Source organism: Cryptomeria japonica, chromosome 7, assembly GCF_030272615.1.
Source record: "Cryptomeria japonica chromosome 7, Sugi_1.0, whole genome shotgun sequence".
Classification (NCBI taxonomy): Eukaryota; Viridiplantae; Streptophyta; class Pinopsida; order Cupressales; family Cupressaceae; genus Cryptomeria; species Cryptomeria japonica.
The window spans coordinates 712,878,166-712,893,842 of NC_081411.1; the positions used below are offsets into that span (position 1 = coordinate 712,878,166).

Genomic DNA, 15,677 nt, shown 5'->3' on the forward strand with positions numbered 1-15,677 from the left:
TTTAACACATCAAGCAAACAAATATTAACAAATTCTAAATTGTTTAAACTTTATATAAATAAATAAATTAATAATATAGTACTAATATTTATAATAATAAATTAATAATCTTATAGAAAAAATTATCTAATACTGGATAATTATCTCTAATATGGGATGATTATCAGATTGTGGGCATTTATTTAGTAATTCTATCTAATATCGGATAATTATTAGATTGTGGGCATTTATTTAGTAATCTATTGTTAGATAATTGATCATTCTTGTTATGATTAGTTCTTTAAATAATATTTATCTTGTTTCAAACTTATATTAGATCTTTTTTTACAGTTGATTTGTTTATTTTTTGTTAGTACAATTGGTGGTTATTTTTTTTGCAATATTTAACATGTTTATAAATTATCAAATTTATTTAACACATCAAGCAAACAAATATTAACAAATTCTAAATTGTTTAAACTTTATATAAATAAATAAATTAATAATATAGTACTAATATTTATAATAATAAATTAATAATCTTATAGAAAAAATTATCTAATACTGGATAATTATCTCTAATATGGGATGATTATCAGATTGTGGGCATTTATTTAGTAATTCTATCTAATATCGGATAATTATTAGATTGTGGGCATTTATTTAGTAATCTATTGTTAGATAATTGATCATTCTTGTTATGATTAGTTCTTTAAATAATATTTATCTTGTTTCAAACTTATATTAGATCTTTTTTTATAGTTGATTTGTTTATTTTCTGTTAGTACAATTGGTGGTTTTTTTTTTTGCAATATTTAACATGTTTATAAATTATCAAATTTATTTAACACATCAAGCAAACAAATATTAACAAATTCTAAATTGTTTATACTTTATATAAATAAATAAATTAATAATATAGTACTAATATTTATAATAATAAATTAACAATCTTATAGAAAAAATTTCACACATTCACTATTAATATTAGGTTTTAAAATATGAATATGTGCAACTTTTCTTAATACAAAAAAGTGGGAAAAGTAAATAATATAATAAATTTTATTACTAAGTATGAAATAAATATAATCATATTAAATATGGTTACATAATTATAAATATAAATATAATAATTTTCTATTTTAAAATAATAATTAACAAGTTAATATTATATTTTTAAATAAATAAATTTATATAAGATATAATTTAGTCTTTTTAATTAAACTATAAATTTAACTAAAATGAATTTTTTTTTATTTTATAATTATTTAAATTTTTTAACTAAATAATTACTAGTTAAGATTATTATAATCGAAATAATTAGTTTTATTCTTAATTTTCTATAATAATTAAAGTATAGTTAAAATTTTAGTTATTATTAATTATTAGATTCGATAATAATTATAATCATCAAGATTCAATAATTAAATTTTTTTTATGAAAATAAAATAACTCTATTGAATATGATAACAAACCTCCTACTTCAAAATATATAAATAAATCTATTTCAAAAAAATATATATTATGAAAAATCTACACTTGATAATTTTTTTTTACTAATTGTTAAAATCTCGATACCCTCTTTAATAAAAAAATTAATCATCACTTAACCCCTTAAACATATAAAAAATAATGAAAAAAATAATAATTAACCATATCATTAAATGGGTAAGTAAAATTAACCAACCAAGTTGATTGATTTTGAGTAGATAACTTAAATTTTCCTCAAACAATCCTACATACATTGTGACCTTTTTCTTTACATCGTACCAAAGTTTAACGCCGTCTGTGGGAATCGAACCCACGACCACTTGGTTAAAAGCCAGGCGTTCTACCAGCTGAGCTAAGAGGGCCACAAGAATAGTTAAAAATGTTATTTTTCTATTAGAAAATTCCACTTGTTAAAGCTATAACAAAATTTGTTGGGTAACTTCAAAAGAATTTTGAAAATTCAATTTGGAAGCTAATTGATCATATCACTGCCATTACTTCCTTCTGTGGTTGTCTCGTTCACTTTGCAAGTAATGATTATTTTACACATTGTTACATGTTAAATTATGTTCTTTAATTACTTCGAGAGGCGTTCTATACAATGTCAGCACATCCGTGAAACAAAAAAGAAAGGGCAGTTAATGGATGTTAAATTTAATGTTGTTCAAAAAAGACTTAATGGAATGCGGTACACTGAGATAATGTAACTGACATCTAATGGATGTTAAATTTAATGTTGTTCAAAAAAGACTTAATGGAATGCGGTACCCTGAGATAATGTAACTGACATCTTAATGAATCGTACCAACCGTGATGTGGAAGACCAACAGGTTCATCTTCACTATCGTTTCTTTAAAATCACTCCTTAGAATAGTTTCTACTGTTTCATTTCCAACAGGTTCATCTTCACTATCGTTTCTTTAAAATCGCTCCTTAGAATAGTTTCTACTGTTTCATTTTCTTCAGCTGCGTACCAGTCCTCCAAGCCAGCTCTTAGACTTGCACCAAACCTGTACGACTCATTTAATGTATTTTATTGTCCATGAATTACGATTTAATGTATTTTATGTTTTTCAATATTTTCTCTGTTTCTCAATTAGAAAACGATCTGTTTAATTAGTTGAAGATGTTTTTCAATATTTTTTCAGATCTACCACATAGTTTAAGATGATCTCTCCTACCGAAATAGATAATGATGGCAAGACAGCCATGCCAACATTTTTGTTGTAAAGATCACTGAATGCAAGAACCCTTGTCCTGGTCACTGCAATAACCCTCGTCTCTGTCAGGATAATAGTTTCAAAGCTGATATGATATATTTGTAATTGAATATGCATTCTTTTCATTCGCATTGGCATATTTGTGGTAATGTTGTTGTGGGATATCTCATTACATTTCTGGCTAATTTCTTCCATGAATGTTATTTCCATTGCCAGGAGGGTTAATCGAATGGCTTTGTTATTTTACACAACTTTTCTACTTTAATTTGTGTTGTCTTCATAGTTCTGCAAAACAATACAGGACCACACCTTGCATCTCTTTTATAGGCTCTCTTATTGCCATAAAAACATGTAAGAATTTGAGCAAGTGAATTGCAAGAGATTTTTGATGGAGCTTAAAAAGACAATGTGAGTGAAATATTCTTTATCCAAAATTTGACAATTCCTTTTTGTTTATTGCAACCAGGAACTCCAAGAAATTGGGGGTGCTGATAGAAATCGATAAAAATGACGAGGGTAACAATGCAAAGAATTAATTTTTATATAAATTTACTTTTGGGCTTGCAACCAATAATGCCTCTTTTGGAATTTCTTTCAAATTTTTGAAGATTTAAACAACCTTGCACAACTTGATAGTATTTTCATACAAGTTTGCAATGAATTTTCATCATCTAATTTATGCATCTCTTTAGTGCGTGATATCAACATTTAATTATTGAGCTTTTAATTGAATGAATTGAATGATAATGTTTTTATTTTTTCTATTTATTTTAAAATTAATTTTTAATTTATAAGAAAACAAATATATTTTAATTTAGAAGTTGAGCTGATTTGCATGCAAAAGGAAAATAAAATATAAATTTATATTTAGAAAACATAGAAAGATTCTTTGCATGCAAAAATGGAATAGAAATGTTAGTTATATATCTATAAGTTTTTTAGAAAATTTAAAATTAAAACTAATTATTACATGCAAAATTAAAAAATAGAATAGAAATGTTGGTTATGTATCTAGATTGATTTTTTTTTAAGATTCATTTAACAATTTAAAGAAATTGAATCTATTTTAATTTTAGAATTTAAATTGATTTGCATTCAAAAAGAAAAAGAAGAATATAAATGTTGCTTTAGATTAATATCTAAATTCTTTTTTTCAATTCCACAATATTCTACCCATTTAAGATCAATTAATTTCTACTAATGCCTACATAATATAAGTTTAACTTTTATTTAAAAATATTTAAATAATATAATTTATATAAATAAGTATCATAAAAAATAGAAATATCAAATTATTCTATGTAGCCTTTGTTATTTTTATTATTATTCAAATAATTTAAATTTTAAATGGTTAAATGTTTAATATTATTTCATAAACGTTAAACCCCTAATTAACATTTTCGTTGATTATTGTTAGGATTAAGGTTGTATCAGGGATATAGTTAGGGTTTAAGGTTAGGATTGGAATATAGGTTACAAGTAAGCTAATTTTAATTAAAAAAAACTTTAAACTATTTTAAAATGTCTATATTCTAAATATTCATAAGAAAAGTACATTATAATGAATTTTTTTTAATATTTTATAATAAAATGATAATAAGTGGTATCAATACATTACCCTACATTAATAACCCTAATTGTAGCCTCAACTTAATCCTAAACCCTAATTAAATCCTACTTATAAAAAATCAACCTTAATCTAATCCTATTATAACCTAACCTTAATATGAACCCTAACCCTTATTGTACCATAATCTAAATTGAACTCTAGCCCAAACCCTAACCCTAATTGAACTTAAGTCCTAATTTAACCCTTAACCCTAATTTTATTGAATGATAAGTCTAATTCTAATCCTAATTGAACTATAATATAAACCCTAAATATAATTAAAATCTTACCATAATCAAATCCTAACCTTAACAATATCCCCAATCTAGATCTAATTGAAGCCTAGGATTTAATGCTACCCTAACCTAACCCTAAACATAACTCTACAATTAAACGCGACCTACAAATTCAACCTTAATCTAACCCTAATTTAACCCTAACCATAATCTAAACCCTAAACCTTATTCAACTCTGATCCTAATTGAATTCTAGCATGAATCTTAAGAATAATTAAACTTCACTTCCAATTTAACGTTAATCCTAATTGAACAATTATACGAACCCTAACTATAATTAAAACCTTACCATAATAAAACCCTAACCTCAACAATGTCCTAATCTAGACCTAATTGAACCCTAAACCTAACAACATGTTTTATTCTTAAATCCTAACTCTTTCTAAATTATAACACTAACTCTAACCTTAATTTACTTGTACTACTAACCCTAAACCTAATTAAACCCTAACCCTAACCCTAACCCTAACATTGATTCTAATTGAACCTTAACCCTTAACCCAAGCATTATCCTATAGTATAATAACCATAATCCTTAAGTAAAACCAATTATAACTATTATTTAATATATAATGCTACGACTCCCTCTAATATAGACCCTAACCATAGCCATAACTTGATAATGACCCTAAACCTTACTATATATCTAACTTAAAACCTAAACCTAACCCTATTCGTAACCCAAACCATAACTCTTATAGCTCTCATCATGTATACTATCTCTAATTGCAATCTTAACCCTAGTACTAATTATAATTGTGTTATAATTATAACCCTAACCCTAACCCTAATTTTAATTATAATTGTTAATTATAATGTTTAACCCTAACCATAACCCCAACCCTAATTATAATTATAATCCTAACCCTAACCCTAATTTTAATTATAATCAATCATTATAATCTTTAAATCTAACCCTAATTATGATTATAATGCCAACCCTAACCCTAATTCTCACCCTAAACCTCACCCTAATCCTAACCATAATTCTAACCATAATACTAACCCTAACCCTAACCTAACCATAACCCTAAACCCTAACCCTAACAATAATACTTTTACCTAACCCTATAACCTAATCCTAACCATAACCCTAACCCCAGCCCCAGCCGTAACCCTAACCATAACCATAACCCAAAACCTTTCCCTAATCCTAAGAGTAAATCCTATCCATAATCATAATCATAACCCTAACCCTAAACCCTATCCCAAACCATAATCCTAACCCTTTCCTTGATCTTAAACCCTAACCCTAACCATAATCCTCACCCTAACCCTAAGTTGAAACCTAACTCTAACCATGATGTTACTAATGACCCTAACCCTAGCCATAATCCTAACTATGACCGTTACCCTAAGCCTAACCATAATCCTAAACCTAACCTTAACACCAACCATGATGTAAACAATAAGCTTAAACATAACCCTATTCATCATCCTAACTCTAACCTAACCATAATCCTAAATCCTAACCCTAACAATAATCCTACCCTAAAATTAACCCAAACCCAAATTGAACTTTAATCCTAATCTATTCCTAACCTTGATCTAGCCCAAACCCTATTCCTAATTAAACTTTAATATTAATTTAATTCTAACATTAATATAATTGAACCATAACACTAATTTTAACCCTAGCTTTGATGTAAACCCTAAACATAATTATAACCCTAACACTAAACCCTAATCATAAACTTAAGTTCCTTAACACTAAACCTTAGCCCTAACCATAATCTTAACCATAATCATAAACCCTAACCCTAACCATGATCCTAAACCAAAATGAAACCCTAACCTTGATGCTAATCCTTACCATGATATACACCCTAACCATTATCATAATCCTAACCCTAATCATAACACAAACCATGATATAAACCTCAACCTTGACCATAATACTAACCTTAACCTTAATCCAAAACATAAATATAAACTAAATCCTAATCCTTACCATACCCCCGGTTATATTTCTAACCCTAATCCTAATGTAATTATGCTTACCCTACCCCTAACTTTGATGTAAACCCTAAACATAATTGTAACCTTGACACTAAACCCTAACCCTGACCATAATCCTAGCTGTAATCCTAAACCCTAAAGCTAACCATAATCTTAAACCAAAACCAAACCCTAATGTTGATGCTAACCCTTACCATTATCATAAACCTAATAGTAAACCCTAACCCTAATCATAAACCTAACCCAAAACATGATGTAAACCTTAACCCTAACTATAACACTAACCTTAACCCTAATGCTTACCATAACCATAATATTCGCAATTAAATAAAGTTTAATATTATAATTAAATAAAGTTTTATATATCTTAGATTTTAGTATTTGCTTTGATCTTGCAACACATATATATATATTATAAAAAAATGTCTAAATAGATATATAAAATATCATATATCTCTGTGTGATAATATAATAATATATTATTATATATTTTATTTTAATAAAAAGATACTATATAATTATATATTGATTTATTTTATGCTTCCTATGTTGCACTGGGCAGTTCCTAATAGCATATATACCTTAAATTTTAATTTAATCTATATAAAGTACAACAAGAATTATCCGTCTCGAGGTGCCTATTTGACTTTAGGATGTAAAATTGATTAAAAATAGGTGCCTCCATAAGGATATCTCTCGACGTGCTTTATATGCTAGTTAAAAGAGTTTAAAAATTATAAATATAATAATATTTGTTCATCTTTTAAAGGTTTCTTTTTTTAGATAGAATTTATGCTAGGTTAATGTTAGTAAAAGGTCTCAATTAAAGTTAAAGTTATTGTTAGGATTCAGGATAGAAAACAAAGATTAAAAAAATGATTAATTCAAAATAAGCAAAAATAAATAACAATAATGACTTAATAAATTCATTTAAGAATAATTCACATATTATTTGTAAAAATTGATTTTTTAAAAGTATTTAATTGGAGTGAATTATAAGGTTATTATTTTACTCTATAATATATTTAATCTAAATTAAAAAAAATATTCTTAGAATTTTGTTATAACGTTGTTTATAATTATATGTTTTTTAATTAATTTATTAAAAAAATATATTTATGTCCTAGTAATATGTAAGTTTTGTTCTTTTTAGTGAAATCATATGTACAACTTATATATCTATAAGATATTCATTCATTTATTATTTTTAGATAGTATAATTTTGATTTGGGATTTTTCACACATTTTCAAATATTTTTGAATTGTTATGAAATCATCTTTATTGGGGAGAATTTTATAGTATAATGTGAAACAAATATAGAGATAATTTCAAGGAGTATGAATAACAACAAAATTATTATTTTTTTGCTTGGTAATAAATTTTTTTATTAATTCGTAATAGAAAGTACATCACAATTTGATAAAAACTTCCAAACATTCATATAAAAAACCCTCTCAATAAAACACGCCAAACACGAAAACATGATCGTACCAACCCATCGCCCCAAAAATAACCCTTGTTCAAACCTTGTATATCTGTAATGAGCTAAAAAATTTGCCTACAACCAGTAAACATTTACAAGTACTGGGTACCAAAAATGCTCATTTTCAATTTTCAAACTTAAGGAAGAAAATTAAACTAAACATGGCTAAACTCAAAAAGAGAACTATTCATTTAAAAACATAAACTTCTTTGTAGAACGAGAGAGTAAATTTCATGCACCATTTGAGGTCTCTGAGTTCGTAGCATCCCTCGACGCACTTTCCCACTTCTTCTTCCGCGATCTTAGCACTCTGCCCTCCAAGGGTTCAGCTTCTTCCTTTGCCTGCTAAATCATTGCATCCAGTTCCTTGATCTATACAAACACCTTTAAGGCTTCCCAACCATGCTTTGCCTTGACTTTGCATTGTATTCTGCAACATCCTTCTATCCAACGAATAAAGGGAAGAGGTCTCTCAAAGCGTTCATGGTACGTAAATACAATTCCTTCAAGAACAGTAAGCCCTACTCTCGAATTTGCCCACTTAAGGATTGAATCCAAGCCGTCCAAAAAATCACTGTGCACAATTGATTCCATCACCTTTCTCACCATTTCCACCGACTCACCCACATCCAGTCACCATGCCAAAAGTAAAGAATAAACCTACATGTTCTTTCTATACCCGTGCCTTAGGTTACCAAAAACCTTTCCCAGAACTCTGCACACATTTAGTCAGTCGTTCATCTTGGAATAGAAACATTCCCCTCAATCTTCTCTCTGTTACATCTCCCAACAAAGTACATAACTATTTTTGTGTCTTTAACGTAAGAATCGCCTCCATGATTTACTGAAACTCCAATGCCGTCACCCTGATCCACACTTGTTCGATGACTTCTTTAACACAGAAAAGACTATCAATTCAACAAAAAATGTCCCATAAATGTAGTGTCCTCCACATTCCGTCGCCCTTTCTCACAATGCTTCTTCAATCAGTGAAATAATAAAAGCTCATTAGAGACGTACCCCCATTAATGACTTTGAATTTTCCCCTCCAATTACTCATCAAGCTGCTTTAGAGATAATTGTCTAAAATCTTTTAGATCTTAAATCACCAACCTCTTCAAAAGATAAAGCCCATTTCGAAAGAACATCTGCTTCCATGTTCCTTGATCTCCTGACATGAGAAATACAAAAGTATTCAAAAAGGCTAATTCTTCCATTATTTTGGCAATCAGATTTTGTAGGTGTCAAGCCTCAGTACTCCCTTTCATAATTCGCTAAATGATAATTAAGGAGTCACCTTCTAAGTGAATTTTTAGCGCCCCCAATTTCTTACCAGATCTAATAGTCATTAGTGCTGCTAAGGCCTTTGCAACATTATTTGTACCATTATCCAATCACGAATGTTGAAGCTTGCTCTTGATGACTTAAGATTCCCTTTTGACGCTCCGTTCGTTAATTTTCCACCATCCCTCCTTAGGTTTTTCCTAGGCTATCTCAACTAGCTTTTTCGTAACTAAATTAACCCAATTAGACCTCTTAATGGGCCAATAACAACAAAATTATTATTTACATTATAATGTTAAATATCTATTTTTGACATTTTTTAAGTTTTTTGATATGCTAACTTGCATGTTACTTCTATTGAGATCAACTTACATAATTAACTCAAAAATAGAACTATAGCAAGCACTTGAAACTGATTATGAAACGGAATGTCAAAGTACTATAATGACCTATAGAAATGATTATATGGCATAATTAATATAATACTAAAAACTAAAAAAAATTAATATTAAAATATCCTCTGCACTATTTTGGAATATGGTTAAAAAAAACAATATAAGTAGATAACGCTTTTGTGCCAGTCCGTAGTCGGGCGACAGTGGAATCTTTCTCAGGATAGAAATGTCTAGATCTACAGATATTCTCCCCTCTACCCCTCCAATACTTTTATGGGAAAAGAAAATATACAATATTTTGAATGGTAATGAAAAGTCGGTTCAAAAAATTTACCACCACCTTTGCTTGCATGCATGTTTTTGGGAGTATTCAGTGATATTCCGCGCTTGGAAAATTTCTTGTTTGAGGCTGGTGTGTGTGTGGGGGACATAGAGGGTGGCATAGCTGGATCCATTAAATATCAATGAGTATTTAATTGTCTTTTTTCTGTCATGTGTAATTTTTTCAATGAGTCTAAAAAAATGACATTTTAAAGATTCTATCAAAATTTAATCTAAAAATGTTTAGTAATTGAAAAAATATATATCATTTTTTGTTAGTAAAATATATATTTGGTCCATTTAAAGTGATTTTAGTTTTAAAAAAGTAACATAGCCATCACGTCTCTAAAAGTGTAGACTATTTATATGTATTTTTAGTCTTTTTATTTGAAATATAGTTTTATTTTTTAGATTTAAATTATTTAACTATATTTATCTCCATTGTTGTTTGTAATATCAATATTTTATTTGGTTAACCTCAACATTAGATCAAACAAAAAAATAAAGAATCTAATTTAATAAAAAATATAACATAATTCAACATTTATAATTTATAATTTTTTATTTTTTTCGGTAAAAGGCCGTAGTCTAAAATTTTATTAATAAAGTTTACATCACTCCACTCTTTTACATCTATTACATATAAGAACAGATTCTTGAAAATTACAATAGCACCCCGGGCTAAGGGTGATCAGTTGGGAAGATATTTTTTTTTCTTTACAAACCCCAAGCCCCTTTTAACATATTACAATTATCACTGTTCTCCTTATGCCCTGTCTTGAGTTTGAGCTTTGATTAAATGTTGTTGATAAGCCTTTTTAGCACAACCATCTTCCTTTCTTTTGTTAAAGATGGCCTTGCTCTATTCCAATCTAGGATTATTTCAGCCATTTATCCGATTGGAACTGCTATTCCAAGATTTAAACAGAGAAATGTAAACAGAAAAATTTAAACAAAGTGTTTTAATTTCCTTAACCTCATTTATCTACAAGTAAAAAGTAGTAGATTTGATACAATCATAAACTTCTTAGATAATTTCCTTTTTGAACAATTTCCTTTTTGAACAATGCTCATCGATAGTTATGAATCACCTATTTACTTCCTTTTGTTTTTGTATTAGGATGCTATCCTTGATTTTGTTTTTGTATCGGGATGCTATCCTTGATAATGGATCATATCTAGGATACAATAACAAAAGGGGATAAAGGGGATTCTGTCATGCCTGTATCGTGTCCAGCCAACTCACTCACCATGTAATCAACATTTATAATTTTTACTACAACATGAAATTCATATAAACTAAAAACAATTAGAATATAAAGTACAGTTAAATGTCAAATGTTTAGATACTTGTAAATATAATAATAATGCAGACGATAAGATTATAATCATGGTAATGATATCCTTTAAGGATAACAACATTATAATGTGAGTAATGACTTTTGAAGAACCAATGCAAGAAATCCAAGATGCACGCAATGTTAAAAACTATGAGGTTGAGTTGGTGCAAGAGACCTTACAAAAATTGAATTATATTATAAATTTATTATTTCTCGTTAATATTAATTGTTTTATCAAATTACTTAATTAAACACCATTGAATTATTTGCTGGATAACTTCTTTAAAGAGGGGACATTTGCTAAAGAGGGGACATTTGTTGGATAACTTCTTTAAAGAGGGGACATTTATCATGGATTATAACAATCGAATTCTTATTTCTTTCATCCAAATTCAAATTCTGGAGTTTCAGATCTTTGGGCCCAATATAGAACATGTAAGATTAAAAATTGGATTAAAAATATAGATCATTGGATTAAAAATTGTAAGATTAAAATAAGAATTGAAATAAGGAGAATGAACTAAACCATACCTGGCAATAGAATTAGGAGCATTCCATCAAACTATTTTCAGCATTTCTTGCTATCATTGTGATCCAGATGAAGCATTCCATCAAACTGTCTATGTGTATGTCCATGCTTTCACATTTTACTTCATTATTAAATGAAACAATTTGTGTGACAAGATCTGTGTGTGTTTTAAGATGAAAGACCATTAAACACAAAAACCAAACCAAAAATAAACAAATCGGACTGATGGCTTGTCAGCCCAGGTGCTCCTGCACCAAATTATGTATGGTAGATGGAATAGGCCTATATAGTTTTGACAGTAGGTTTTCTGTTTCCTTTTTGTTTTGGGGTGGCATTTTCAGTTAGTGGTCCTGTGAATGGATATTGAATTTGGCATGATAACATTTTTTTGATTTTACAAATTTTGCTTCACTGGCCCTCACCTTATCGCTTGTCAATCTCTACATTAGATTTCGATATTAGCTATTTTTCAGAAGGGGAGAGAATTACATTACGTGTAATTAAAACGTATAAGCGATGAAAAATAAATTACTTGTAATACAGAAGCCAAGTTATGATACAAAATTTTCTTGGACCACAGAATTTTGTAATGGAAGAACAAAACAAACTTGAACCGCAAAAAGCCAAAGTTATGATATAAATTTTTCTTAGTAAAATGGTTATAAATAATTAGAATTTAATATTATTGGTATAAGAAGATATCATATTTAAAAAATTTAAAGCCATTATTATCTTTGCCTCCAGTTTTATTCTCATTATTTACATTATTTGAAATGTTGTTTAATTAAAATCAAGTTCTATTTTATTAAAATATGTAAGAAATTATTGGTTATATATTTTTTTAAAAAGTTACAATTGTAATAGATAAGGATATCAATTTGAGAAGTGTGTTGGATGGTAAGTTGGATAAATTCATAAGTGAGACTGCTATGTAAATGTGCACAACCCTCGTGATATTTTGGTTTAGACTGCATCTTGTTCAATACATTACAGAAAACATTCAATACTGGAGGATGTTTTATGACACTCAGTAGTTTGGATACTATAAGATATTCTATTTTTTGGCATATTTGAGATTTACATCTCACAACCTTTCTATGTATTGTAGAGCAAGGATCAGAGTTTTTCTTAGCCTTGTGTTAAAATTTTTAAAAAAAAATAGATAAATAGAATATTTTTTTTAGTTTTTTACATCAATTTTTCAAAATGTTTAGAATAATGTTTTTATTTTTAACATCATTTTTTCAAATGATTTATGAATAATGTATTTTCATATAAAAAATATAATATACAACTGATAAAATTATTATTATTTTAGTTTTGCTTAATGAGATCTTTATTACCTTTCAATTAAATTAGTTTTTTATTTTATTAAAATTTGTAAAAAAATATTATTTATATAAACTTTTCTTAAATTTACATTTAATAGATAAATAAGATACTTAAGTTATTTGAGTATTGATGTAGGTGTTTCATATTATAATATATAATTAATGAATAATGCATTTTTAATTGTCATGGCACAACTTGTCCGTTTAAGTCAAGTTTCATTACTTACAATGCATTTTTACTTGTCATAGCACAACTCATTACTTTGAGTCAAGTTTCAATTTTTTTCCCACATTATAAGATCAATTCAATTTATTGTAAATAATTGTTTCTAACAAAGTTTTCATTGCTTATAATCATTGCACCTGGTGCAAGTGCTACTTCTTAACTATATTGCTAGTTCTTAATAATGGAGAATTTTTTTTTTCTCAAATTTTAATAAATCTAGATTTTGTTTCTTCCTATTTCACTTGTCATTGAATGTTGGCAAATGCCATATTTAGTGTATGTCATATGGCTATTGGGGCAAATTAGTTTGGTAACTTGAATTTGACTAGGCTCTTATTTAGTGCATGGATGCAATGAGTTTTAATTTATTACATTAATAAATGTTTTTTTAGTTCAACTTTGTCTTTTTTCTTGGGTGGTTTAATTTTTTTACAACTAGAATACTTATCTTTAAAGAAGTATAGGTAAAGTATGTTGAAATATATCATATTTGTTCATTATTTTATTTAAAAATTATTATATTATTTATTTTAACTAATTGCAAGGAGTTTTTGATAACTAGTGATAATTTTTTTTACTTTTATCTATTAAAATTAATTCTTTAATATATTTTTATTGTAAAATTAATATGTTCTACAACAAAAATGTTTTTAAATGCCAACTAATTTGTAGCTATCTCATTGCCTATGAAAACTAGACCATTATAGTCTAGATTTCATAGATCCACTATGTATAATGAGGCAATTTTGTAGTTTACTCCATCAATATTTCATGCATTCACTACCATCAAACAAATATTTAACTAATTATTTACGATATCTAATTTTTCTTTTGAAATTAAGAACTCATTATTTCATTAATTTTTTTGAAGATATAATGTTTATAATGTTTTGCATGTGTGTTGAAATAACATGTCTCTCATCGTGGCTATTTTTCTTTCTTAACTATTTACTTTATTTTAGACTCATTCATCATTTGGGATTTCATTGACTTGATACCATTTCTGTATTAATGCACTTGAAGTTGCTCTGTATTTAATAATATATTTTGAGATTCTTTGTTTTGCAAAATAATTTAGGCTTTAGGTGCTCTAAATTGGAATTCTAATCTTTAAGTAGTCATTTTTTGAATGATTTTACTTCACTATCGAATCATAAGTGTTGTTCATACTTTTTGGTTCTATGATTTTATTTCCAATAACCAAAACATCGAATCGGAGTCCATCTCACTAGTTGGAGTTCTACTTCTTCAGACATGCTTGATTTTAATGTGATAATTCATGCTATGTTAATTGTAATTAATGTTTTTATTTCTATATAAGACACGACTTAATTATGATATATGCTAGAGTTTATAATGATATTAAATGTAATTAATTTTATGAGTTGTAGTGCACCTCAACCAACACCTTCTTCTACTCCTGGAGCAACATCACATGTAGTAGCACAAGCTACACCTTCATCTATATCAAGAAGATCTTCAAGGTTGCAATCTACACCACAACAAACTCCAACTCCAACTCCAACTACATCAGCTGGTAGCAGTCCAAGTAGTTCAAGATCTTTAGATCCCACACTAGCATGTTTGATACCAAGAAAGACAAGAAGGTTGAGTGATTTGTATAATGTTGATATAACATGTTATTTTGTTGTTTTTGCTTTATTCTCTCAAGTTGATGATCCTTTAACATTTTAAGTTGTAAATGATGATAAATGGGCACATGCCATGGATGAAGAGATTGAATCTATTAAGAAAAATAAAACATGGGAGTTGGTAGATCTGCCTTAAGGTAAAGATGCTATAAGTGTAAAATGGATTTGCAAGACAAAACATGATGCTGATGGAAAAGTGCAAAAACATAAGGCAAGGCTTGTTGCAAGAGGTTTCACACAATAGCTCATAATTGATTTCAATGAAACATTTGCTCCAGTTGCACAAATGGATACAATTAGAATAGTATTGGCAATCGCTACTCATAATAAGTGGGTTGTGTTAGGCCCAATATGGAAAGCTAATGTACTGAGAGGGGAGGGGTGAATTAGTACATCAAAACTTTTCTCCAATAATAACTTTACTATTAAGCATAAACCAATAACTGGTGAAACATAATATAAAACTAGAACAAATAAATAACAATCATACATGATTCACTCCATAACACATATATTTTGGTTATGCAGAAACTCTTGGTTAGAGAGAAAAAATGCGGTGGG

At 27.8% G+C, this 15,677-nt stretch overlaps 1 non-coding gene across 1 annotated transcript; it reads right to left on the reverse strand.

The window, feature by feature from the left end:
- Positions 1-1,759: 1,759 nt before the first annotated feature.
- Positions 1,760-1,832, reverse strand: TRNAK-UUU (transfer RNA lysine (anticodon UUU)). The gene has a single exon. It is a non-coding gene; the product is annotated as a tRNA-Lys (tRNA).
- Between the last annotated feature and the right edge of the window lie 13,845 nt (positions 1,833-15,677).